Below are 24,864 nucleotides of genomic sequence, written 5' to 3' on the forward strand. Positions count from 1 at the left end.
GTGAACCTCTAATTGCATATCTACCCATTGCAGTACTCGATCGTGCTAATCAATAGAAGTTATAGAGAGTTTGCTTACAGTTCTTTTTTTTTTTTTTCATGCTCTGTGACTCCGAGTAAGCAAAAATTCTCTAGAGGTTCGGAGTAAAAATGAATGAGATGTTTATGCAAAGGGAGTACATTAAACATCCACACTGAGTTCTAATTACAGAGATGGGTCAGACAGCTTTCCCAGTGAGGGCAACACAAGTTATTGATCGACTGTCTGCAAGTTGAAATTCATAGAACAGTTCACCTCATTCAAGAGGCACTAGCAATTATAAATCTGGGCTTCCAATAAAAAAAAAAATTCACAGAATTCATAATGCCTACTATTAAAAAATGCCATGGAAACACCAAGGACCATACTACATCGGCAACTTGCAGCCCTGGTGAAGGATGCCTGCATCAGAGGATATGCTCAGAGAAAGCCATCAGCATTAGTTTTTATTTATTTTTAAATTTTACATGCTATAGACATATTTCAATATGATTTGCTAGCATAAATTAATTTACATTGGGCCCAATATTTGGCAGGCTGCTCTCTGCTTAAGGAAAACTGGGTACATTAAGGGCTCCTTATATCAAGGTGCACTATGGGGGTTAGCACGTCGGACATTTCATCACGCGCTAACCCCCGCGGCACGCCAAAAAACTAACGCCTCGTCAATGGAGGCATTAGCGACTAGCGCGGAAGGCGGTTGAACGCGCGGTATTCCGTGCGTTAACCGCCTACCGCAGCTTGATAAAAGGAGCCCTAAGTTCACTGGTTGCTCTCAAGGGCAATGTCTCCAAACGAGTTAGTTCTGTGTATGTGAAGTGCAAGTCTATATAATAGGCATTAACAGAAATGTGAATTACAGCGTAAATGTTTAGAATAATAGTACGTATGTACTGTACATATGTGCTTATATACTGCAGTAAATTAGAAAAAAGGCACTCAACTTATTTGAATAATTAGAGAAAGAGGCAATAGTGTATCACAAACCCCAGTATAAACCATATATAAACCATATATAAACCATATATCTTCACACCTCATTCACTCCAGTATTTTTAGAAGCAATTCGATCCTCAGCAAGGCCACCTTCCCACTCAGTGTTCACTCATAGTGGGCAGTTTTATGCCTCAATTCGTCATTGGATCATTTATACTTTATAATTTTATTTTTTGTTAAATTTCCGTTTTCATTTTATTCTTAATTAATTTTAACTTATAAATAGTAACCAAAAGTGGTTCACTTAGCTTTATTTAGTTTAACTTCGGGTCTCAGTTCACAGAAAGGGGGAGATAACCGACATGTTTCACCCATGTGTTACCAGCGGTTTTCTCAAGGCTATCACTCCCTCATAACTCACACCCCATTCTGAACGCCAGTAAAAAATATAAACATATAATTAAACATAATATTTACATATCAAAATAATGGGTTAGACCAACAGACTTACAGACTAATGGATACACAAGGTAAATAAAAGGGAAGAACTACAATTCAATAATGTTAGAATAGAGAAGAGAACCATAGAAGGAAAGAAACGTTGGGAAGGGGTAGTAAAAAGTAAGAAAAAGCTAAGATTAACTTTGAATTTAGTTTTAAGGTCATAAGCAGCCAGAGCCAGACCTGACACTCCATGCAGGTTATATCCTTCACGATTAAACAGAGCACTCAGCAATGTGCCACCATGCCAACCACATAGAGGCAGATATATATGATGCAGCTTTGGAACACAATTTCATAATAAAGTGCTAAGAGTCCTAGCAATATTTGCATCGCCAATTTCAGCTTTAAGATGTCTTCCCCTGCCTCTTTGAGATGCATAGCATCTGTACTCTTAGCACATGACATTAACATGGCATAAAATATGCTGACTTAATCTTGATCTGTCTTTTGCCATTTTTAGTACACAGGCCATAGAAGTCTGCCCAGTGCTGGTCTTACTTCCTTTAAATAATGGAGTTGCCATCAAAGCCTATTCAAGCCCATCCTGATCTGCCTGCCATTCTCAGAACACAGACCGCAGAGGTCTGCCACTGACCTTACTTTCCAAATACCGGAATGCCAAATAAATACAACTTCTACCCATCATTAACATATCAACACCATGTTTTGAATCCATCCTCTTTCTATTTACGGATCCTCTGTGTTTCCCCCCCCCCCCCAACATATTTTAAAATTCCTTCATTGTTTTTGCCTCCACTACCTCCACTGTGAGGAGATTCCAGATATCCATCCCTCTTTAATCTACCATCCTGCAACCTTAACTCATGTTCTTCAGAGGTGAGATACAACATAACTGGAAAAGACAGTGCATCAATTTTCATGTAAGATTATTAAGCTAGACTTCAACTGTGGTTGTTACAGTGTTCTCGAAACGGAGCGGGGTTGGCCCTTGACCCATAGTAGCAGGGCCGCCATCAGGGCAGTACTACCAGTCCTGCATTTAGGGGCCCGGAGGTGACAGGGGGCCCGGGCTCCCCCAGGGTCCTAGGCAGTGTTCCCTCTAAGGCAGCGGTCTCAAACACGTGGCCCGCATGTAGCTCTCCAGGTTTTATTTGTGGCCCGCGATCTGAAGGTCATCATTCTCTTCCTTTTGGAGCAGCAGCCGGCTCGTTCGTTCAAAGCCGCGGGTTGGCGACTCCTTGCGCTATCCACTCCTGCATCGGAAGCCTCTCTGATGTCACAACATCAGAGAGGCTTCAGACACAGGCGCGGATCTCGCAAGGAGCCGCCACCCGCGGCTTTGAAAGAATGAGCCGGCCAGACACGCTGCTGCTCCAGTGGCGTACCAAGGGGGGGGGGGGCGGTCAACTGTTCTCCTTAGCGTGCGGCTCGTCTAGAGCAGTGGTGTCCAACCTCCTTCCCTTCCCTTCTCACTGCTGCCATCGGGGATCAGGCCGGCACCGTGTCTTTGATCTCCCTGCTTCTCTTCCCTGCTAGGCCGACCAACTCTCGCGGCGGCCCGACGTCAATTCTGACATCGAGAGGACGTTCTGGCTAGCCAATCGCTGCCTGGCTGCCAGGAACGTCCTTTCCGACGTTAGAATTGACATCGGGCGGCGAGAGTTGATCGGCCCCGTGCAGAAGAGAAGCAGGGAGATTTCGGCCTGTTCCCGATTGCGGCAGCGGCAGCGGCAGCAGCCTATTCCGCGGCGGTGGTGGCATGGGGGAGGCAGGAAGGAAGGAAGAAAGAAGGTGGAGGGGGGGACAGGGAGCCAGAAAAAAAAACAAAAAATGGGGCACGGAGGAAGGAAGGAAGAAAGAAAGAAGGGGGGGGACAGGGAGCCAGAAACAAAGCAAAAAAATGGGGCACAGAATCAGAGAAAGACAGACATAGAGAAAGAAAGAAAAAGTTGGGGGAGGGAATGAGGTCTGGAGGAGAGGAAGCATACAGGAGGCTGAAAGAAGGGAAGAAATATTGGATGCACAGTCAGAAGAATAAAGTGCAACCAGATGAAATTACCAAACAAAGGTAGGAAAATGATTTTATTTTCAATTTAGTGATCAAAATGTGTCTGAATTTATATATGCTGTCTATATTTTGCACTATGGCCCCCTTTTACTTAATCGCAATAGTGTTTTTTAGTGCAGGGAGCCTATGAGCGTCGAGAGCAGCGCTGGGCATTTAGCGCAGTTCCCAATCAAAATAGACCCGGGAGCCTTAGGTCCCACCAGTAGGCGGAGCTTTGAGACGGATGGGCCAATCCGGCCTCATTCCGTCGTTGGCTGCCTGCCGGACAGGCGGGTTTGGCTCCGGTCTGTCCTGCCAACTACAGAAAGGTACGGGGAAGGGGGGGTGGGGGTGTCGTGGGGGTCAGCCAGGGGGGTCGGAGGTTCTTGGGGGGGCGGTCGATGGGGGGAGGGGGGTTTGCATCAAGGGCAGGAGGGCCTGGGATCCCTCCTGCCCGTAATGTAGTGCGGGGTGGGGGTAGGGGGTCGCCGTGGTCAGGAGGGTTTGGGCTCCCTTCTGGCCCGAACAACTAGCGGGGGGGGGGGGGGGTCGCCAGGGCCAGGAGGACTTGGGCTCCCTCCTGGCCCGATATTGTCGGGGAGTTGGGGAATCGGCGGGGCAAGAGGGCTTGGGCTCCTTTTTGCCCCAATCGTGTCGGGGAGTCGGGGGGGCAAGAGGGCTTGAGCTCCCTCTTGCCCCGATCATGTTGGGAGTCGGGGAGTCGGCGGTCCTTCGGGGTGGGGGTGCAGGTGCGTGCGAGCGGTCCTGCTTGGGGTGAATCGGACGTCGGGGGGGGGGGGGGGAACTATGTAAAAAAAATACACAGCAGAAGCTGCCAGTTCCTGGCATAAAGTGTAGGCATAAAAATCGCAACAGAATCTGCTATCTGTACCCAGCCAGGCATTTATTGACTGACTTTTTCATTCTAACGCAGATTTCCAATAAACTACATCTTTTACTGCCAATATTGATCCCAAAATGTCCAGGAAAAGAAAAGTTGACGGTGAAGGCAGACAATTTAATGACAAATGGGAAAATGAATACATGTTTGTACTTAGTGAGGGCAAACCAGTGTGTATATTGTGTTATGAGACAGTGTCGGTGATGAAAGAGTACAATATACGTCGTCATTTTGACACCAAACATAATGTTAAGTATGGCAAATATACTTTGGAAGAAAAGCAATAAAATTGTTAAAGAACTAAAAGGCAAACTACAATCACAGCAGCAAATGTTTACAAAGGCTACAGCGAAAAATGATGCTGCAGTGAAAGCAAGCTTTATAGTGGCTGAAGAAATTGCCCGTACTTCAAGGTGTTTTTCAGAGGGTGCCTTTTTGAAGCAATGCATGCTAAAAGTGTGTGAGAAAGTATGCCCAGACCAGATACAGAGTTTTCAAACTGTCAGTTTGTCAAGAAACACCATTGCAGACAGAGTTCAAGAACTCTCAGGAAATCTATCATCACAGCTGGCCGAACAGGCATGCAGTTATCTCGCTTTTTCACTTGCTTTCGATGAAAGCACAGACAACACTGATACAGCGCAGCTGTCCATCTTTATACGTGCTACGAAGACCGACCTCTCTGTCACTGAGGAACTTTTGGATGTAGCTGCCATGCATGGGATGACAACTGGTAGAGATATATTTGAGGCTGTGGAGAAATCTATAAATAATTTTAAATTACCCTGGGAAAAGTTGGTGGGGCTAACTACCGATGGCGCACCTTCAATGTGCGGAGAAAAGAAAGGCTTGGTTGGACTAATGAAGGAAAGAATGCAAAAAAGTCACTGCCACACACCCTTGATTACTTATCATTGCATTATCCACCAAGAGGCTATGTGTGGAAAAGTTCTGGTCATGAATGACATAATGACCACAGTCATTAAAACTATTAACTTTATAAGGGCACGTGGCCTGAATCATCGCCAGTTCCAGCAGTTTTTACAGGAGGTGGGTGCAGAGCATGGAGACGTGCCATACCACACAGAAGTAAGATGGCTGAGCAAGAGCGCAGTCCTCAAAAGATTTTTTGAGCTCAGAGAACAAATTGCTCTTTTCATGGAAAGTAAAGGAAAGCCCTTGCCTGAACTGTCGGATCCCGCCTGGCTATGTGATTTTGCTATGATGTGTGACATATGCGAGCATCTCGCCCAACTGAATCTGAAGCTGCAGAGACGCAAACAAGTCATCACGAAGATGTCTGACATGATCACAGCATTCCAGCGTAAACTTCAACTATGGAAGTCCCAACTGGAACAGGACAATCTTGCCCACTTTCCCGTTTGTTTGAGTATCTCAACCACTATTTCTGGTACTTTTCCTTGCAGTCGGCTGGCTACCAAAGTTAGCCGTTTACTAAGTGAATTTGAGCGGCGCTTCTCTGACTTTAGAACACAGCACTCAGGCTTTGACATCTTTGCCAATCCTTTTACAGTTGATGTCAACAATGTGCCCCATCACCTTCAGATGGAGATAATCGAGCTTCAGTCTGACAGTGGCCTGAAATCAAGGTTTCAGGATGTTGAAATTGAGGACTTCTACCCTCTACTGCCCCCTGACTCAATGCCAGAGCTCCGACTTCATGCTGCCCGTATTCTATCCATGTTCGGGAGCACCTATCTTTGTGAACAGATGTTTTCAATAATGAATCTGAACAAAAACAAGCACAGATCACGCATTACCGATGACAACCTCCATGCTGTTTTGCGGGTTGCTACAGCCCAAGAAATAAAACCGAACATTGACTCATTGATATGGGGAAAACGGTGTCAGACATCTAGCCAGAAAACAAAACAATGAGCATTTTAGGTACATTCCAATATTACTGTTTTGCTTGATACCAATATTACTGTTTTGCTTGATAGCATGTGAGTTGGTTAACAGCACTGTTAAGGAAAAGATTGTTCCACTCATTTTAAATTCACATTTCTGGTTAACATTGTCAGTTTATGACTGTTCAGTAAACCATTCGGCCCGCGATTTAGGCTGGATTTTAGATTTTGGCCCCTTCTCTGATTGAGTTTGACACCCCTGCCTTAGAGGAAACATTGGTCCTAGACCACTGTTATGCCTATGGCCAGGGGGTAACTGAAACTCAACATACTACGTGATATGTCTCCTCAAGTCTGCTTATCTGACCTCCGTGACCTCTTATCTGACCTCCGTGACCTGGGTGTTGCCAAAACAACATCAAAAGAACAGTAAAACCAGATGGGAAGCTGGTTTCTGCAACAACTATCTGCTATCTTGACCTCTTTGACCTGGGGGTTGCCCAAACAACATCAAAAGGACAGTAAAACCAGATGGGAAGCTGGTTTCTGCAACAAGTATCTGCTATCTTGACCTCCTTGACCTGGGTGTTGCCAAAACAACAAAGAACAAAAGACCAGGACCAGCTGTTCATGCTTTTGAACTCAGCAGCTTTCACCCTTTATAAGGACGGGATTCTGCCCCTAACATTAGAATCCAAGACGTCTAAAGGGATAGTCTCCCGTGTCCACCCACCTATCAATTGCAGGGATTCCCAATTGTGAAGGAGGTCATTGCCTGGGATTGCGGTGAAGCTTTTTTATTCTTATATTCATATATATATATAATAAAGGGTTATTGTTTATGCTTTTATATTGTCTGTGTGCTTTTCTGAGTGTCACTGATCATCCCATCTGACAGAAATAAGTGGCGGAACAGCCACCATAGCACAAATTCCTGTATTATGCTTCTGCTGTGCACAACAATAAACAATAAACACTGCTGTCATACTTTTTTTTGTCCCCTGCCGATTTCCTGATACCACCCCCCTTGGACAAAAGGGGGGGGAAGGGGTGCATGGGGGGGGCCCAATAGGATTGCTCAGTAAGGGGCCCAGAAATTTCTGATGGCGGCCCTGCATAGTAGTGCTGCCCGATTGAGGGAAAAAATTTGATTTGATTCAATTTGGCCTCTTGAATTGATTTTTCAATTCAATTCGGCATTTTTTTTTTGGGGGGGAGGGGTTCAAACATCCTGGTGGGTTTATTTTGTAGCCTTTCCACCCACCCCCTTTTCCTTCTTCAGCTCCATGCTCATGCTGTGGTATAAGTAAAATAAAGAAAAAAAAGTTTTTATCTCTCTTTGTTAGGTCCTAGCTCATGCTCACTAACATTAGCTCTGGCAGGATACACATTTCAAATCTGACATATTGTAATCACAAAATATAAAATAAAATTATTTTTTTCTACCTTCCACTGCCATATCCAACATTTGTTTCTTTACCTGCTCTATTTTGTCGAATCCTTTCAGTATTTTGAAAGTCTCGATCAGGTCTCCTCGCAGTCTCCTCTTCTCATGGGAGAACAACCCCAGTTTCCTAAGTCGTTCCTCGTAATCCAGGTTCTCCATACCTTTCACTAGCTTCGTTGCTCGTCTCTGCTTTGGATGTTTTTGTGCGTTTCCACGTCTTAAAGGAGTCCTTATTTTCATTTATGGCTTTCTTCACCTCTTTGGTAAGCCACACCAGCTCTCTTTTATGTGACACGGACAAGAGGACATAAACTGAAGCTGAGGGGGGACAGGTCCAGGACGAATATCAGGAAGTTGTGTTTCACGCAGCGAGTGGTGGACACCTGGAATGCTCTCCCAGAGAAAGTAATTGCAGAATCCACCATTCTAGGATTTAAGGGTAAACTAGATGCACATCTTCTTAAGAGTGGCATAGAGTGATACGGGTAAGGGTAAATTAGATGCACATCTCCTTTGAGAAGCCTACGGTGATATGGGGACTAAAACTAGGCCAGGGTACACCTGGTGCGGCCTCCGCGTGTGCGGATCACCGGACTTGATGGACCCAGGGTCTGATCCGGAGATGGCAATTCTTATGTTCTTATGATCAATTTCTATTTCTTTTAAAGAGCCTTTACTCAGTAAGACATCTCAATCATTAATTAAAAGGTCTTTTAAATACTTATTTGATAACATTTTTGGGACAACCTTAGGCCAGCAACATATTTTACAACATATTAAACTTTAAAATCATCTTCAGAAGAAAAAATTCTAGAAATTATGATATTGGTAGATTATTCCATAAACTTCATGAATTGGCATTATTGCAATATGATGTAATTCTATCCATAGGCTTAGAATATACAGTACAGTAATGACAATTTGGTCTTCTAATCAAGGTACTGCAGCATCCAGGAATATAAGAACATAAGAATTGCTGCTACTGGGTCAGACCAGTGGTCCATTGAGCCCAGCAGTCCGCTCCCACGGCGGCCCTTAGGTCAAAGACCAGTGCCCTGAGTCTAGCCTTACCTGCGTACGTTCTGGTTCAGCAGGAACTTGTCTAACTTTGTCTTGAATCCCTGGAGGGTGTTTTCCTCTATAACAGTGTTCCAGTTTTCTACCACTCTCTGGGTGAAGAACTTCCTTACCTGAAATTGGAAGAATTACGATCGTCTAAATTTCCCTTTCTGGTGGGCAAATCTGTGCTCCAGCTATAAGTATGAAAAAATGAATGCCGACAGTTTGGGGCACAGTAATTTATTTAAACTGGTTTGGGGCCCGTTGATATCTTATATTACTTCACTATAATAGGTCTTTGATTATGAGTCAGTTTTTGTTTATTTGCGTACACATCCAGAGTAGGGGGGGGCTATTTCTGTCCTAATTGGCTGGCCCGAAACTTCCTCTCTGACATCAGAATTGAGAGAAGACTTGTAAGCTTGGCGATTGTGCAGTGCAGTCACTGCACACGCCTTGATGTTGCTGGGTCACGGAAGCAGGTTGCATGGGGGCAGGGGAAACAGGGTGGCTTGGCTTGTCGGGGGTAGGGGAAGCAGGGTGGATTGGCTTGTCAGGTGCAGGGGAAGCAGGGTGCGTCGGGAAAGCAGGCTGGCTTGGTGGGGGGGAAGGGAGAGAGAAAGAAAGAGAAAGAAATGAAAGAGAGGATGCACAATCAGAAAGAAGTGCAACCAGAGACTCATGAAATCACCAGATAACAAAGCTAGGAAAAATGATTTTATTTTAAATTTAGTGATCAAAATGTGTCACTTTTGAGAATTTATATCTGCTATGTTTTGCACTATATTTAATGGGATCTGGAAGATCCGGGATCGGGGGGGGGGGGAATTGATCTGGGGGTCCTGTCCCGCTTTGAGGAAAAAAATAAATTATCACGTTATACATTCAGCAAGCAAACCACTTGAAAAGAATTTATATGATGAATAGATATCTTCATTTGCAAAAGGTTGAAAACAGAAAAAGAGATACAGACCTTAGCATGGTTTCTAGTTGCAAATGGAGGTGTGCAGCTACACAATGGTGACCTCATTGTGAGGTCATCAAAGTGCACCTGCAAGGATAAAAGCAGTATAAAATTTGTTTTACTCTTTGGGATCTTACCCGGTATTTGGACCTGGATTGGTCATTGTTGGAAACAGGATACTAGGCTTTGTGGACCTTTGGTCTGTCCTAATATGGTAATGCTTATGTTCATATGTTTTAAAAGTTTAAAAAATTAATCTCAGAATGTGGGAATATCTTCCCCTTCATGCTTGTCATGTGCCTGTCTCCCCTCCATCTGCTATGTGTTGTTCTTCTGCCATCTCTCTGCATGTGTTTGTGGTTCTTACTGCCTCCATCTCCATGTGTCTGTCTGCCTTTATATCTTTCCATTTGCATACTGTTTATTTATTTAATTCATTTTCTATCCCGTTCTCCCCAAAGAGCTCACAGTGGGTTACGGGTTAAACATTCATAATATACAATTTACTGGTTACAATTTACCATAGTTACATTACAAGGTTTATCAATATAAGTTCCCTGCTGTGTATTTCTCTTCTATTTTCTATCTGTATAGTCTCCAACTCAAACAAGCTGCTGAATTTTGGACTAATTGTATTCTCTTCAGCATTTTCTTTGAGTGTCCGAGATGCATGCAGTGTAGTTCTGGAGCCTCGATTGAATCAAGTCTTCCAAAGTAGAGGTGGAGAAAGAACAGTGTTGTTGTTATTATCCAGTGAATCATTTATTCATTTATTCAATTTTCTATACCGTTCTCCCAGGGAGCTCAGAACGGTTTACATGCATTTATTCAGGTATTCAAGCATTTTTCCCTGTCTGTCCCGATGGGCTCACAATCTATCTAATGTACCTGGGGCAATGGGGGGATTAAGTGACTTGCCCAGGGTCACAAGGAGCAGCGTGGGATTGAACCCACAACCTCAGGGTGCTGAGGCTGTAGCTTTAACCAATGCGCCACACTCTCCATGGAAGACTAACTGATCTGCTAAATTTCTCACAGGCACAAAGGGATTTGAACTTGTATTACCAGACTACTACTAACTTGCATAGAACACAGGTGCCGATTCACAAAGCTTACCGCGCTAGCAACACCTGATTTAGACTGGCTTTAGCCAGTGTAGCACACGTTATTCAGTGTATAATGCACAAAGGGGTTCTGTGATAGCAGCTACTGATAATCCCATGCAAATGCATTACAACCTTAGGTATTGGAACACTTTTTTGTTTGGGGGGGGGGGCTCAAAAGCTCTGCCCTAGACCCTGTCCCAGGCCCACCCAACCTCTAAACCCAGACCCCGCCCAAGTTCAGCCCCAGACATCATTCTTGTGTCTAACTTAAAGTAATCTATTTAATCTTTAATGTTCTTAAACTTGTTCTGGGGGGCCCGGGTTTTCAAGATATCCCTAATGAATATGCAGGAGGCAAATTTGCATATATATATATATATTGTCTTATTTCCAGAGATGAATATCCTCTCTCTCTATTGTAGTGAACATGTGTTAACTCAGTGTTTCGTAAACTTGTCCTGGGGGACCCCCAGGTAGTTGGGTTTTCAAGATAACCCTATTGAATATTCATGAAACAGATTTGTATATATATATATATTGGGGGACCCCCAGGTAGTTGGGTTTTCAAGATAACCCTATTGAATATTCATGAGACAGATTTGCATATATGCAGATTTGCATATATGCAGGACAAGTTTACAAAACACTGAGTTAACACATGTTCACTACAATAGAGAGAGAGAGGATATTCATCTCTGGAAATAAGACAATACCTAGGGGGAGAGTGTGGTGCCCTGTGTACATCAGATAAATTGTGAGCTCACCAGGACAGACAGGGAGAGATGCTTGAGTACCTAAATAAATTTATGTAAACTGTTCTGAGTTCCCTTGTGAGAACAATATAGAAAACTAAGGCCTCCTTTGATCAAGCTGCGGTAGGCGGTTAACGCGCGGAATACCGTGCGTTCAACCGCCTGCCGCGCTAGTCGCTAACGCCTCCATTGACGAGGCGTTAGTTTTTTGGCGTGCCGCAGGGGTTAGTGCGTGATGAAACGTCCGACACGCTAACCCCCATAGTGCGCCTTGATAAAAGGAGCCCTAAATAATCAACTTATTTAAGACATTCACCCCTCCAATATGCACAATGAACCAGATTATGTAAATAGTAAAAGTCGGCACTCAGTTGAGCACCCTTTATAAAATAGTGCATATCACCGATTTTCACACCCCAAATTTGGCCTGCTGAAACTAGGTATAACTCCTGGCACCCAAAGCGGGTATTCTATAAAAGTCTGTACAAATTATTGGCATGTTCTTGACCAGCCCAGGCCCTTCCCATGGCCACACCCACTTCTGGGTGACACTCTATGGGGATCTGGGCCCATGGTTTTATAGAACAACAAATAGTAAAAAGCGCACAAATCTTGATTAGTGCCAATCAACCTCAATTGACTGATAGTACACTTGGCAGATTACCCAATTTAGTTGCATCTCAAGATCGTGCCCAAATTTGGACAAACTTGCCTGCCTTTTATAGAATCCAGAAAAATTTATGTGTTTCTGCAAATACATTCTAATATTACTTATGATTAAAAAAAGAAAGTAACAAGTGGGAAACTAGAAGATAGTTTTCCTAAAACCTGAGCTGGAATTCACAGTCACAGCTGGATAAAAACCAACTCCGAATCAAAAAAATATGGGGCTCATAATCGAAACAAAAATACGTCTAAAAATCCGCCTAAATCAGCACTTGAATGATCAAAAAAACAGGTCGTCCAAGTATTGAAAATCAAAATGGGTTTTAGACATATCTAAAAACAGCTTAGGCCTTTTCAGTGCTGCTATATGCCCAGAGCTGAAAGGGGCGTGAGGGTGGGATTTGGGCGGGACATGGGCTGACCTAGACTTAGTCGTACTATAAGTATAACCAAAAGTTTAACAAGACTGCCAACGAGACGGAACTTATACGTTGTGACTTAGGTGATCTAAAACCAGGTCTTGTGCCCAGAAGTTATCCAAAGTGACTAGATAACCACTGCTGCAGACACAAAATACAGGCCCCCACACATTTCCCCTAGTGATCACTGACCACTGACCCCCCAATAGTGCCATAAAAATCGGAATAGAAACGTACATATCTGCATCCAGAGCATCAGCACCTGGCATAGGAAAGCCTAGTAGAGCTGCACAGAGGTAGCTTAAGAAGTCTGGGGGATGGGCTAGTGAGAAAAAACAACAAAAAAAAATGCTGTGGAGAAGGTGATGTTCAAGATGCAGGCTTTATTGAAAATACAATTTAATAATCCACATAAAATATATCTAGGACCCAAAATATTGGGAGCTATGGACCCGACATGGTCCGTGTTTTGACAATGCTGTCATCCTCATGGGTCTCTAAAGGTCCAGATATAAAAGCTCATGGATTAATAACTAAAAACAAACTAAGTAGTAACTCTGCGTGGATGAGAATTCCTCAAGAGCAGGTGGGCTAGTGAACCATAGAAAGGAGGACTCAGGCCCATAAGCTTACTCTAACCACTGCATTCAGGGTGAAACATGTGCACCCCCCAAAACCCGATTGTACTGCCATATAGGTGGCAACTGCAGCCATAAGGGCTATTGGGGTGGTAGACAGGTGGGTCTAGTAGGTTTTGGAGGTGTTTTGGGAGGCTCACCATGACCTGTAAGGGAGTTGTGGTGAGATGTTTATGTGGTACCCTTTTTGTGAAGTTTGCAGCAGTGTCATGTAAGGTGCCCCACTACTCTGTTGCCATGTCTGGGTGGCCAATCCATCATTTTGATGTCCCCCTCCCATGCCCAAAAGGTCTTGTTCTAGGTGTTTTTGACTTGGATGAATTTTTGGACGAGAATGGGGTATAAAGATAGACGACAACGGTCTGGATGATCCAACGGCTGGACATACAAGTATAATAATAATTAATAATAATTTTATTTTCTTGCATACCGCCCCACCAGCAGTTCTAAGCGGTTCACAACAGAAGAACTGAAACATTTCAGTTAAAAAATACAATTTCAAAAGACACAACTCTTATAACTACTACATCCATTAAATACAGCATCAGATAAAAAGTACATTTAAAATACAGAGCCTAATAAAAAATACCTTCTTAAATATCAACCTTCTTGTTTATCAAATAGGTGAGTTTTCAATAATTTACTAAATGTAAGATAAGACTAGGCTTGAACAATCGGCAAATTCATCCAGGAGTTCAACTTCCCCGCCTGATAGTCCAATGTCCTGTCCAAAAAAAGTCTTATAGCGACAGGCCCTTGGGGTAGGGAAGAGGAACAGACCTGAATTTCTGGTACATTTGAATGAATTAAACAATTTCAGGTAAGATATCAAATAGGAAGGTAATAAACCAAAAAGAGCCTTAGAACAGATACACCCAAACTTAAAAAAAAAAACTCTGGCCTCAAAAGGCAGCCAATGCAGTCTAGCATAAAAAGGACTGACATGATCATACTTCTTAAGACCAAAGATTAAACGAACTAATCGAAGCCTCAACAGAATCTTTTATGGTAGATATCTCAGCTTACTAAGCTCACAGTAATGAACTGTCCACTCATCATCTTTTTGTAATCCAAAACCTAAATTGTAATTTTCCTGGGAATGTCCAGCTAGTTTCTTTTGTAATCCGCCCAGAACGGGCGGAATAGAAGTCATTAATGTAATGTAATATAATATTTTAAACAATCTGCCCTCATGAATAAGCACTACTTAAGCACTATTTTTCAAAAGAGTGCGTAGGGCATTAGCAAGCATAACTGTCCATATAAACAGCCCCTTGCACACCACTTCTAGAATTGATTTTCACTTTAATAAGGGATCCTGTGAATTCTAGATGTTCTCTCCAGCACAGTTCATGCTCACTAACACTACCATTAACTTTTCTTCTATAGATCTATGGCATGGGCAGTGTTCTCCCCAGAAATTTTTTCCAGCCGGGTGGCATGAAAAATTAGCGGGTAGGGCGGGACGGGGAAATTTGGTGGTTCAAATTTGATGTTATGCAAATTACCCCTCTCTGCTTACGGTGAAGGAGTAGGAGTGGGGAATAGTGTTGGTGCATGGCCTGGAACACTATGAAAATTACCTCTCCCTGCTCATGGTGAAGGAATAGGGCAGCAGTGTCCAACCTTTTGGCTTCCCTGGGCCACATGGGACGAAAAAAATCTGGGGCCGCACAAACACTAACACTAGCTGATGAGCAAAAAAAAAAAAAAAGGCTGAGCAGGTCCCAAATTTGCAATCATTAATATAGAAGATGTACATATCTAATAATAAACCTTCATTAAAGGGACACTGTGGAGAGGAACCCAAAAAAGCAATAACGCTTACCCTGACTGAGTGATCCTCCACGTGGACCGCTGACAGTGGGAGCAGCCATAGGCTTCCGCATCCCGACTCTAATGAACAGGGATGCCTGCTCGTGGTTTTCCCATTCACTTCTATTACAGCTACGGTGAACCTCTTCAGAGCGGGGATGCTACATCAGTTGTCAGCGGTGCAGATGGAGGATCGTTCAGTCAGGGTAAATATTACTGCTTTTTTGGGCCTCCCACTTTGAGCTTAGGCTCCCTCAAAATGAACATCTCCCTGCTGTAGCTAGTAGAGATCCTCAAGCCTCACCACCTGATGGCCACCTCCTCCCCTCCAACTTCCCAAGTTCTGCAGCTGGCAGCAATATTGCAGAGCTGCTGCCTTCCCTCCTCCCTGCCCTCCCCCCAATCACCTTGGCTTTCCTGCATGCATAAAAGCAGTGGCAGCTTGAGGATATTGCCATTGGCTGCAAAGCTTGGAGATTTTGGGTTGCCAGACTGGAGGAAGATGTCTTCAGGTGACAGGGCTTGGGAATCCCCAATAGCTCAAGTATTTGTAAATTGCACTCAGGTGGGAAGAAACTTTGGTACCCATCCACTAATTTTGGGCTCCAATCCCTCCCCCAAATCAGCTGTATATGACTACGTCACTGACTACAAAAATAATTGTGATGCACATATCCCAAAGATAACATATTCTAGTTAATAAATTCAAAATAAAACAATTTTTTCTATCTTGTCTGGATATTTTGTTTTTCCATCATCTTGGTCCCAGTTTCTCTTTTTGCTTTTTGTCTATCTTCAACTAATTCTCTTTCCAGTGGCTGCTGTTCAATTTTTTCTCCTCTTGTTCCATTTCCTCCTTAAGCTTGTCTCCAACATATTGATTTTCCCTTTCAGCTTTAACTTTTTCTTTTCTTTTATGCCTCTGTCCATTCAAATTTTGCTTTCTTTCTCACCCTTCTTCTTTTTAAATGTTCAGTTACCTCTCAATTCTCAATCTTCTCTGTCCCTAGCTCTCCCATTTCCCATCTCACTCCTTTCCCAGCCTCTTATTTCCTGCTATCTACTCCCCATTACCACATTTCTACTACGTACTCACTTCTCTCTCACTCATCTTGTCATCATCTCTCTTTTGACCTCATTCACGTGGTTCACCATTTTCAGAATCCCCTTCCCTCTCTCTACTGGTCAAGCTATAACACCCTGTCCCTTTCTTTCCATCCCCTTTCTTATCCTAGCTCTCTTCCCTCCTGCCCTCCCATGGGTCCATCTCTCTTCCTTATCCCCATGGTCCAACATTTTGCTCCCTCTCTTTTCTGTTTTTCTTCTTCCCTCCCCCCTTGATGCTGAACAATGAAATGAAGGGAAAAAAAGAGAGATGCTGCATCTCTCTGCCTTCCATACACAGGCCTAAAATTTATCACTACCTCCCTTCCATCCTCAGATCCATCTTCTCTCTCTGTCTCTTCCCAACTGCCTCCCACCCCATCTCTCCCCCTGCCTCCTTCCCCCAGGTCTACCATTTCTCCCTTTCTCTTCCAAACAGTTCTCCCTTCAAGTATCTCTTTCCCTCTTCCTCCACACACCCCTGGAACAACTCTCCCTTCAGACCACTGTCCACCATCTCTCTGTCTGTCCTCTGTTTCTGGCCCCATAAGCTCACTCCCCTGCCCAACCTAGCACTTCTTTTAGTACCCTCCCCCCTCTGTACTTAAAAAAAAAAAAAAGAGAGACCTTCAACAAAACCCCTCCTCAATATCTGAAGACCCTGAGAACCAAATGAAAACAAAAATACTGAGCTCCCCACCCCCACCCCACCCACTCCCAATCAACAATTTACTGGAAATATCCCACCACATGGTGGCCAATTCCCACTCCCCACCAACCTTAAATGCAATCTACCGGTATGAAAGTAAAAATTAACATCCAGCCATCCACTCCACTACACTCAATAACCACAAAACACCACACGATCTCAACTCAAACACACATCAGGAAAAATAGAAGCAAATCCCTGAAATTAGTTCCAGAATAGGAGTAACAGCCAAAAGGTCCTGTAAAGCTGTCCATCAAGCTGGAAATCTCAAAGGCCACCACCCGCCGACGATTCCTGGACCCCAAAGTTCACGTCCAGAAAAATGTGGATCGCATCCTCCATGAAATGCACTGTTTTCAAAGTTCCTTTCAGATGAAATAATAGTGCAAATGGGTGGTGCCAGCGATAGCGAATCGCCTTTTTTGCAAGTACTTCAAGACCGGTTTTAAGTCGACTCTCCGCCTTAAAGTGACCAACGCCAACCCGGTCATAATTTTTCCACTCGAGCTTTAGCCATGACAGCCTCCTTGACTTTAAAGTTTTGAAAACAGGCTATTATATCGTGTGACCTGTTAGCGTGTGGCGCTTGCAGGGCTCTATGAGCACGTTCCAGATGGATATCTTCAGGCAGCATGGTTGAGGCCTCATCAGATATTAAGTAGCGAACTCGTGCTCCGAGGCTGCAAAGTGTGCGTGCCGGCTTCCCTTCTCTTCTCTTCCCCCCCCCCCCCCCCCCGGGACATAATTTCCGGTTTCGGAGGGAAGCCGGCACACACGCATTAAAGCCCCGGAGCATAAGTTCGCTACGGGCTAAAGTGAAATCATCAAGCCGGCTTTTTTTTTTTTAATGTTGAGCTGCAACGGAGGCAGCAGAATTTAGCTGGGCGGTCATCTAAATTACCCGGGTGGACCGCCCAGCTGAAAGGCCCTAGGGAGAACACTGCATGGGTATCCCAAAAATGTCTTCCTGACCTATCTTTCCAGTTGCAGGTGGTAGAGCCTTCTTGTCCTGCTCCCGAAAGATTCTCGGAGAAGCAACAGGTTCTTTTTTTCCCCCCCCAATTCTTTATTCATTTTAACAGCCAACACAAAGTACAACAGATTAACCAACAATAGGTACAAAAAGAAAACAGCACTCATTACAATCAAATAACAAGATAAGTACATATCCTCCCCCCCCACCCCACCCTCCCACCTACTCATCCTGGATGTGTATAACCTTGATTCGGAAATCAAAGGGTAATACAAATAATCAATTCTTACAAAATTTTGTTAATGGATCCCAAACCTCCTTAAATTTATTATAGGGCTCTTTTTACAAAGCCGCACTAGCAGGGTTAACGCACACGACTTTTCATCACACGCTAACCCCTGCGCTGGCCAAAAACTACCACCTGCTCAAGCAGAGGCAGTAGCGGCTAGCACATCCGGCGGTTTACCGCGCGTTAAACCGCTAGCATGCCTTTGTAAAAGGAGCCCATAGTGCCCCAATTGTGACAAATTCATACGTTCATACTTATAAACTTGGCATAAGGCTTCCCACCAATAGTTATAATTTAGCCTATCCCAATTTTTCCAGTTTTTCGTGATTAATTGCATAGCAACTCCTGTCAGGATTAGAAGTAATCTATTCTTATTTGTATCAATTGGACTCTTGCGTATTAAAAGAGTTCCAAACAACACAATGTCATGACAATGGCAGTGAGACTTCCGATCCCATATTGATTTGACCCCCATAAGTATCAAGGGACAATAGAATAGCATATGATTCAGTGTCCCTATATCGAGACGACAGTGCCAGCATCTATTTGACTTAGAACTATATAATTTTTGCAACCGAACAGGGGTCCAGAAAATTCTATATAACAGAAAAAACCAAGTCTGTCTCATAGATGCTGACACTGTACATCTCATTCTCCAAGTCCAAATCCATGGCCACTGAGTAGCAGAAATTTGCTGCTTTGTCTCAGTGCTCCAAATGTCTTTTAGACTGGTTTTAGGTTTTTTATTCAGATGCTCAGATATTAATTTATACCACTTGGCTGCCTGATGCCCTAGCAAATCTGTCTGGAAGCATAGGCCCGGCAAGCTATACTGATTTTTAAATTATCCTATGATACTGTGATATTTGGAATGGAAATGAGAGCAAAGAGTCAGATTTCTGCAAATAACAATAAATTACTACTTATAATGACTGGTGTTGCCATTCAGCAAATTACATATAATTGGAAGGATTGGAGGAGATTAAATTACAACTTCTGGTGGAATTCTTTATGTCATATCTACAAAATTGAAAGGTTTATTGCATTACAATGGGGATATTTTAAAAAATTTCAGGATGTGTGGAAATCATTAACAAAATATTGTAAAGATTAATTAAAATTGTTTCCCTTATATTTATCAATTTAAGGTGTAGGGAGGGGGGAATTCTCTTAATATATGTTTTATATGATAATGGAATATATGGGTGGGAGGGATGGGAAAGGGGAAGGGATTAGAATTTATATGATGTACCAATGATTATTTGTAAGTGATGTACTTATTGTTAATGTGAATGAATATATTTAACACTTAATGTAATTTTGAAAATGAATAAAGAATTTAAAAAAAATAATAATAATTTTGCCAATCAGGGAACCCCCTTCTGAATGGCCTGCTTCAACTGCAACCACTTATATGCTTGAGACTTTGAAATACCGAATGATTGTTACTTCGTGAAAAATCAAGCATTTTCCCATTTGATAATATATCATCTAAAGTACATATATGCCTGCCTGCACACAATTGCAATGGGGACAGGAGTTGCCATTCTAATATTAGCCAGTACAGAAGATTCTCCCAGACTTCAGAAAGGATCCAATACATACTCTGCCGCATGATTAAAGCTTGGTGGTATCTATAGAAATTTGGAAAATTTACCCCACCCACCACAATTGGTTTTTGTAAAGATACTAAAGCAATTCTAGCCGTTTTACCCAGCTAAATAAATTTTGTGAGAATACCATTTAATTTTTTATAAAAGTACCCTTGAAAATAAACTGGCAACATACTCATTTGGTAACAAACTACAGGCAAAATCATCATTTTTACAGTTTGGACTCTCCCACACCAAGAAAGATGTAGTGGGTTCCAATGCTCACACATTTCTTTGACTTTCAGCAATAAGAATTTTTCATTTAATTTTTAATTTTAATTTAATTTAATTCTTTTAATTTAATTTAATTTTAATTTAATTTAATTCTTATATACCGCTAATAACCGTGAGGTTTCTAAGCGGTTTACAAAAATGAATGCATTAAAAGATACAATAAATTCAAAAAGATACACTACTCACCACAGAAACTCCTGGCTGCACCACCAAACCAGTACCCTAGTCTGATCCCCATTTGATCACATTGACCACACCTACACAACTAATCAACCGTCAACCAGGAAGTAACCCCAACATAAAAAGATATACAACAACGATGTTATCAACTTAGATCTCTCCAAAGGCTTTTCCAACCTAGTGGGAACGCCAATGTCTTCCAATGTTTTCTGAATCATAATACCTAAATATTTTATACCCTCTTCCTTCCAAAGAAAAGGAAATGAATCAAATAATTCTTTTGCACAATGCACATTTAGCGGAAGAACCTCTGATTTGCTCCAATTTATTTTATGTCCAGAAAATTTGCCAAATCGATCTATCAATTCCAGTAAACACGGAATGGTAGATTCAGGATTTCTCAAATGAAGCAAGATATCATCTGCATAAGCAGAAATCTTATATTCCTGACCTGCATAAGGAATCCCCTGTATCTCCTTTACCAGCTGTATAGCCACCAACAAGGGTTCCAAAACAATATCAAAAAGCAAAGGAGATAAGGGACATCCTTGTTTAGCTCCCCTCTTCAGACCAAAACGCTCCCAAAAAGTATCATCCTATATAATAAAAAGCTAGCCGCGCATGCGCACTCAGACCTGCGTGATCTGTCTTCCCTGATCCGTAGGTCCGTGGCCAGAGTGCATATGCGGCGGACAGATCGGGAAAGCACAGCACAGCTGGCGACTCCCCCCCCTCCCGCCCTCACTCACTGCCAAAACCACCACCTCCTCCTTCTCGCCGGCTCACCCGCTTCTAAAAATAAAGAGAAAAGCGCTGCACTGCGCTAACTCTAGCTTTGCTGTCTTCTGTCCACTGCGGCCCGCCCTCTCTGACTACTTCCTGTTTCCGCTAGGGTTGGCCGCAGTGGATAGAAGACGCCGAAGCCAGCGGCTGTAGCCGCTGATCTCCGTTCCTCCGGGGGGGGGGGGTCTGGGAGGAGAGGGATCGCGGCCACTCAGCGCCCCCACCGAGGAGCCCTGCAACTTTCCGCTGCCCGGGACCCGACTCATTTGCCGCCCCCCCCCTCTTCCCTTACCGCGGGCCCGACTGGCAATTTAAGCAGCGTGTCAGCAGTCTTCACACGCTGCTTCGGACCCTTCTACTGCCCTGATTTGCTCCGGACGTGCCAGAGTAAATCAGGGCAGTAGAAGGACCCGAAGCAGCGTGTGAAGAATGCTGACACACTGCTTAAATCGCCAGTCGGGCCCGCGGTAATGGAAGGGAAGGGAAGGGGGGCGCGTTTGTAGTCGCGACTGTGGGAAGGGAAAGGGGGTAGAGGAAACGCTACAAGAAGAAACACACAGGGGAAGGTGCACAGGGAACTGGTGTGGGGGGAGGGAAATGGAGGGGGAAGGAATGCTGCTTTGGACAGACAGACAAAGGGAGGAAGGGAGACAGAAAGACAAGAAGAAAGACACAGGGGCAGGTGCACAGGGAACTGGTGTGGGGGGAGGGAAATGGAGGGGGAGGGAATGCTGCTTCAGACAGACAGACAGAGGGAGGAAGAACACAGAAAGAAAAGACACAGGGGCAGGGAGATATACAGAAAGACAAACAGACAAAGGGAGCCAGGAACAGAGACAGACAGAAAGAAAGATAGCGGGAGTCGCGTCAGGAGGGATGCGGGATGCCGCAGAGGGAACTTTTCCAATGGGTGCAACTGGGCGGCTGTCGGGAGCCTCTGATCAGAGGCAGAGCAAGGTAAGTGTATCATAGGGATAAGAAGGAGGAGGGGGAGAGAAAAAGAAAGGGACGCCTACTGCTGGACAGGGGGAAAAGGAAAGAGGTGCTGATGGACAGTGGGGGGTGAAGAAAAAGGAACGGAAGCCTAATGTTGGACAGGGGGAGAAGGAAGGTGCTGCTGGACAGGGGGGAGGTAAAACAAAGGGAGAAGGGCTGCTGCTGCATAAGGAGAGCTGTGAAGGGGTGGTGGTGGACACAGGGGAGGTAAAAGGAAGGGAGAATGGACAGGGTGAGCAGGCAAGGGGTGGTGATGGACAGCCAAGGAAAAAGAAAGACAGAAAGAAAGAAAGCGGCTAAGGAGAGAGAGAGAAAGAAATAGAGAGACACACACACACATATATTCTAGCACCCGTTAATGTAACGGGCTATAAGACTAGTTAATATATAATCTAGCTGAGCGGGAGCTTTACAAGGTTTGAATCATTTGAATAAATCCAGATCCTATACCAAACCAATCCATCGCGTGATACATGAAAGTCCATTCCACGTGATCAAAGGCCTTCTCTGCATCCAAAGAGACAGAGAAAGCCGGATCATTCATTGTTTTTTAAATAAATTTAACATATAAAATGCCAATCTTGTATTATTTGAAGAATGCCTTTGAGCAACGAAACCCGTTTGGTGCATACCGATCATCTAAGTTCTATAATACATACAATATAACAGGGCTGCCCAAGTCCTATCCTCGAGATCTACTGGCAGGCCAGGTTTTCAGGATATCCATAATGAATATGCATGACAGAGATTTGCCTGCACTTCCTTCTTGGTATGCAAATCTCTCTCATGCATGTTCATTGTGGATATCCTGAAAACCTGGCCTGCCAGTAGATCTCAAGGACTGGACTTGGGCAGCCCTGCAATATAATATATACAGTTCTAGAATGTTGCCTGAGTAAGACCTGGGCTTCAGTGTCTCAATCTTATATTTTTAAGTTTTTGGTTCTATTTAGTTTTATTTTGTTGGTTTCTACTTTATTTTGTTCCTTTCATCTACCTTATTCATAGTTTTACAGGGTTCTGTACTTTTTTCTTTTAATTTTCACTCGGGCAAGTCAGAAAACATCTTGGATAGGAGGAGTTTGACAGTTATAGAATCACAACATAACTGTCTACTAACCTAAAGGCCTGGAAAGGTTCATTTTCAGCAGAGGACCTCCCTACCTGCATGTGGTGACTGAAGATCGCTGCGGGGGTCGGGACCAATGGAGGCATGGTTGATCGTTGCTGGTTGTTGCCTAGGATGGGGCAGCGTCTGCTCTCTCATTAGGGAGGAGCTGGTGGTGTCTCTGGATCCGTGGAGTGGGACCGTGCCATGGTCTCTTCCTCCCAGTTGTCCGATGGAGGCAGAGTGCTGTATTCTTCGGGAGCTGCCCATGAGCATCCACTGCCCACCGAAAGCAGTGCGTCGCAGCACTGGATTGTTCTATCTCTGTGCATCTTCTGCCTGGAAGCGATGGGTCCCATCTGGACTTTTGCCGTTGGGATTATTTAAAATATGCTAAGGCTACCAAGCTGCTTCAGGAAACTGGACTTCCGCCAGACTTATTTGAGTTTGTTTTTCAATTTTTTCTTCCAGTTTATGAATTATTTTAAATTTTATTCCTTTGTTTTTACCCCTATTCTTATTTTATTAACTGAATTCTGTTGTTTAATGGTTCCTCCCTTCTATTCCTTTTTACATATTCCTTTAATTCATTTACATATCATTTACATAGATGGTGCTCCTATCTGTAAAGTTAGGAATTTCTATGAAATATTCAACATGCTTCTCTCCTCTCCACTCCTTCCTGCCCTCCATAGTCCTCCCTACCCTCTTCTAACCCCTTCCTCTGTAATGTCGCCTAGAGCTTGCGACGCACAAATGGAAGAAATAAGGGCGAGCCTTGGCTAATCTTAGAGCCAATATCTTAGCCAGGAGTTTTCCATCCACATTAATTAAAGAAATAGGCCTGTAGTTTGAAATCAACATGGGATCTTTATTTGGCTTTGGCAAAACAATAGTTAAGAATTCTGCCCTAGTACCTGAAATACAACCTTTAGTTAGTTGTGATCAGGGCCGGATTTTCCTATAGGCTAACTAGGCTTCAGCCTAGGGCCTCAAGATCAAGAGGGGCCTACATTCAAATTGTTAGCAAAATTAAAATTACACTATTCTAAAAACAGTGAACACTAAAACACTGAACCGAAAATAAGGAGAAATTCTTCGCTTCGGGATTGGAACCAGCTCCGGCTGCAACGGGGCACCGACTTGGCTTCTCCCTTTCTTTTTCTTGCCCTGGGAGGAGGATCGGGGAGGGAAAGACGTCAGTCCAGAAACAGCTGGGCAAAGCCCAGCCCCGCGGGGAGAGAGGCAAAACGTGGATCCGTCAGGACAGGGCGGCCCAGACTGGCATCGGGGGGGGGGGGGTGTTTCAGTGGAAGGGGGATGGGAGGCAGGCAGGCTGTCATCGGAGGGAGGGTGGGGGGGGTTTAATGGAAGGCAGGCAGGCAGGATGGCATGGGGGGTGTTCAATGGAAGGGGGATGGGAGGCAAGCGGGCATCGGGGGGGGAGGTGAGGTGAGGAAGGACGCACTGGGGGCACTATGGACATAGGAAGGGGCAATGTTGTGTGTTACACAACATTGTTACACACAACATTTAGTTATTGTTACAAGTACTATATATGGTGCTGAGAATAAATGTCCAAATAAGTGTTCTCGACTTTTTTTTATTTATTATCCATGTCACATTTTTTATAAAGGTTAGTACCAATAACAACATGTTTCATTTAACATATTGATATATATCCCAGTAATGATGTATTTTATTATCTCTC

The 24,864-nt window shown here is 43.8% G+C and overlaps 1 protein-coding gene across 7 annotated transcripts in view; it reads right to left on the minus strand.

Moving 5' to 3' along the window:
• Positions 1-24,864, minus strand: part of CACNA2D4 (calcium voltage-gated channel auxiliary subunit alpha2delta 4) — a 577,533-nt gene that overhangs the window by 503,642 nt on the left and 49,027 nt on the right. The window lies entirely within an intron of this gene.

Source organism: Geotrypetes seraphini, chromosome 7 (genome assembly GCF_902459505.1).
Source record: "Geotrypetes seraphini chromosome 7, aGeoSer1.1, whole genome shotgun sequence".
Lineage (NCBI taxonomy): Eukaryota > Metazoa > Chordata > Amphibia > Gymnophiona > Dermophiidae > Geotrypetes > Geotrypetes seraphini.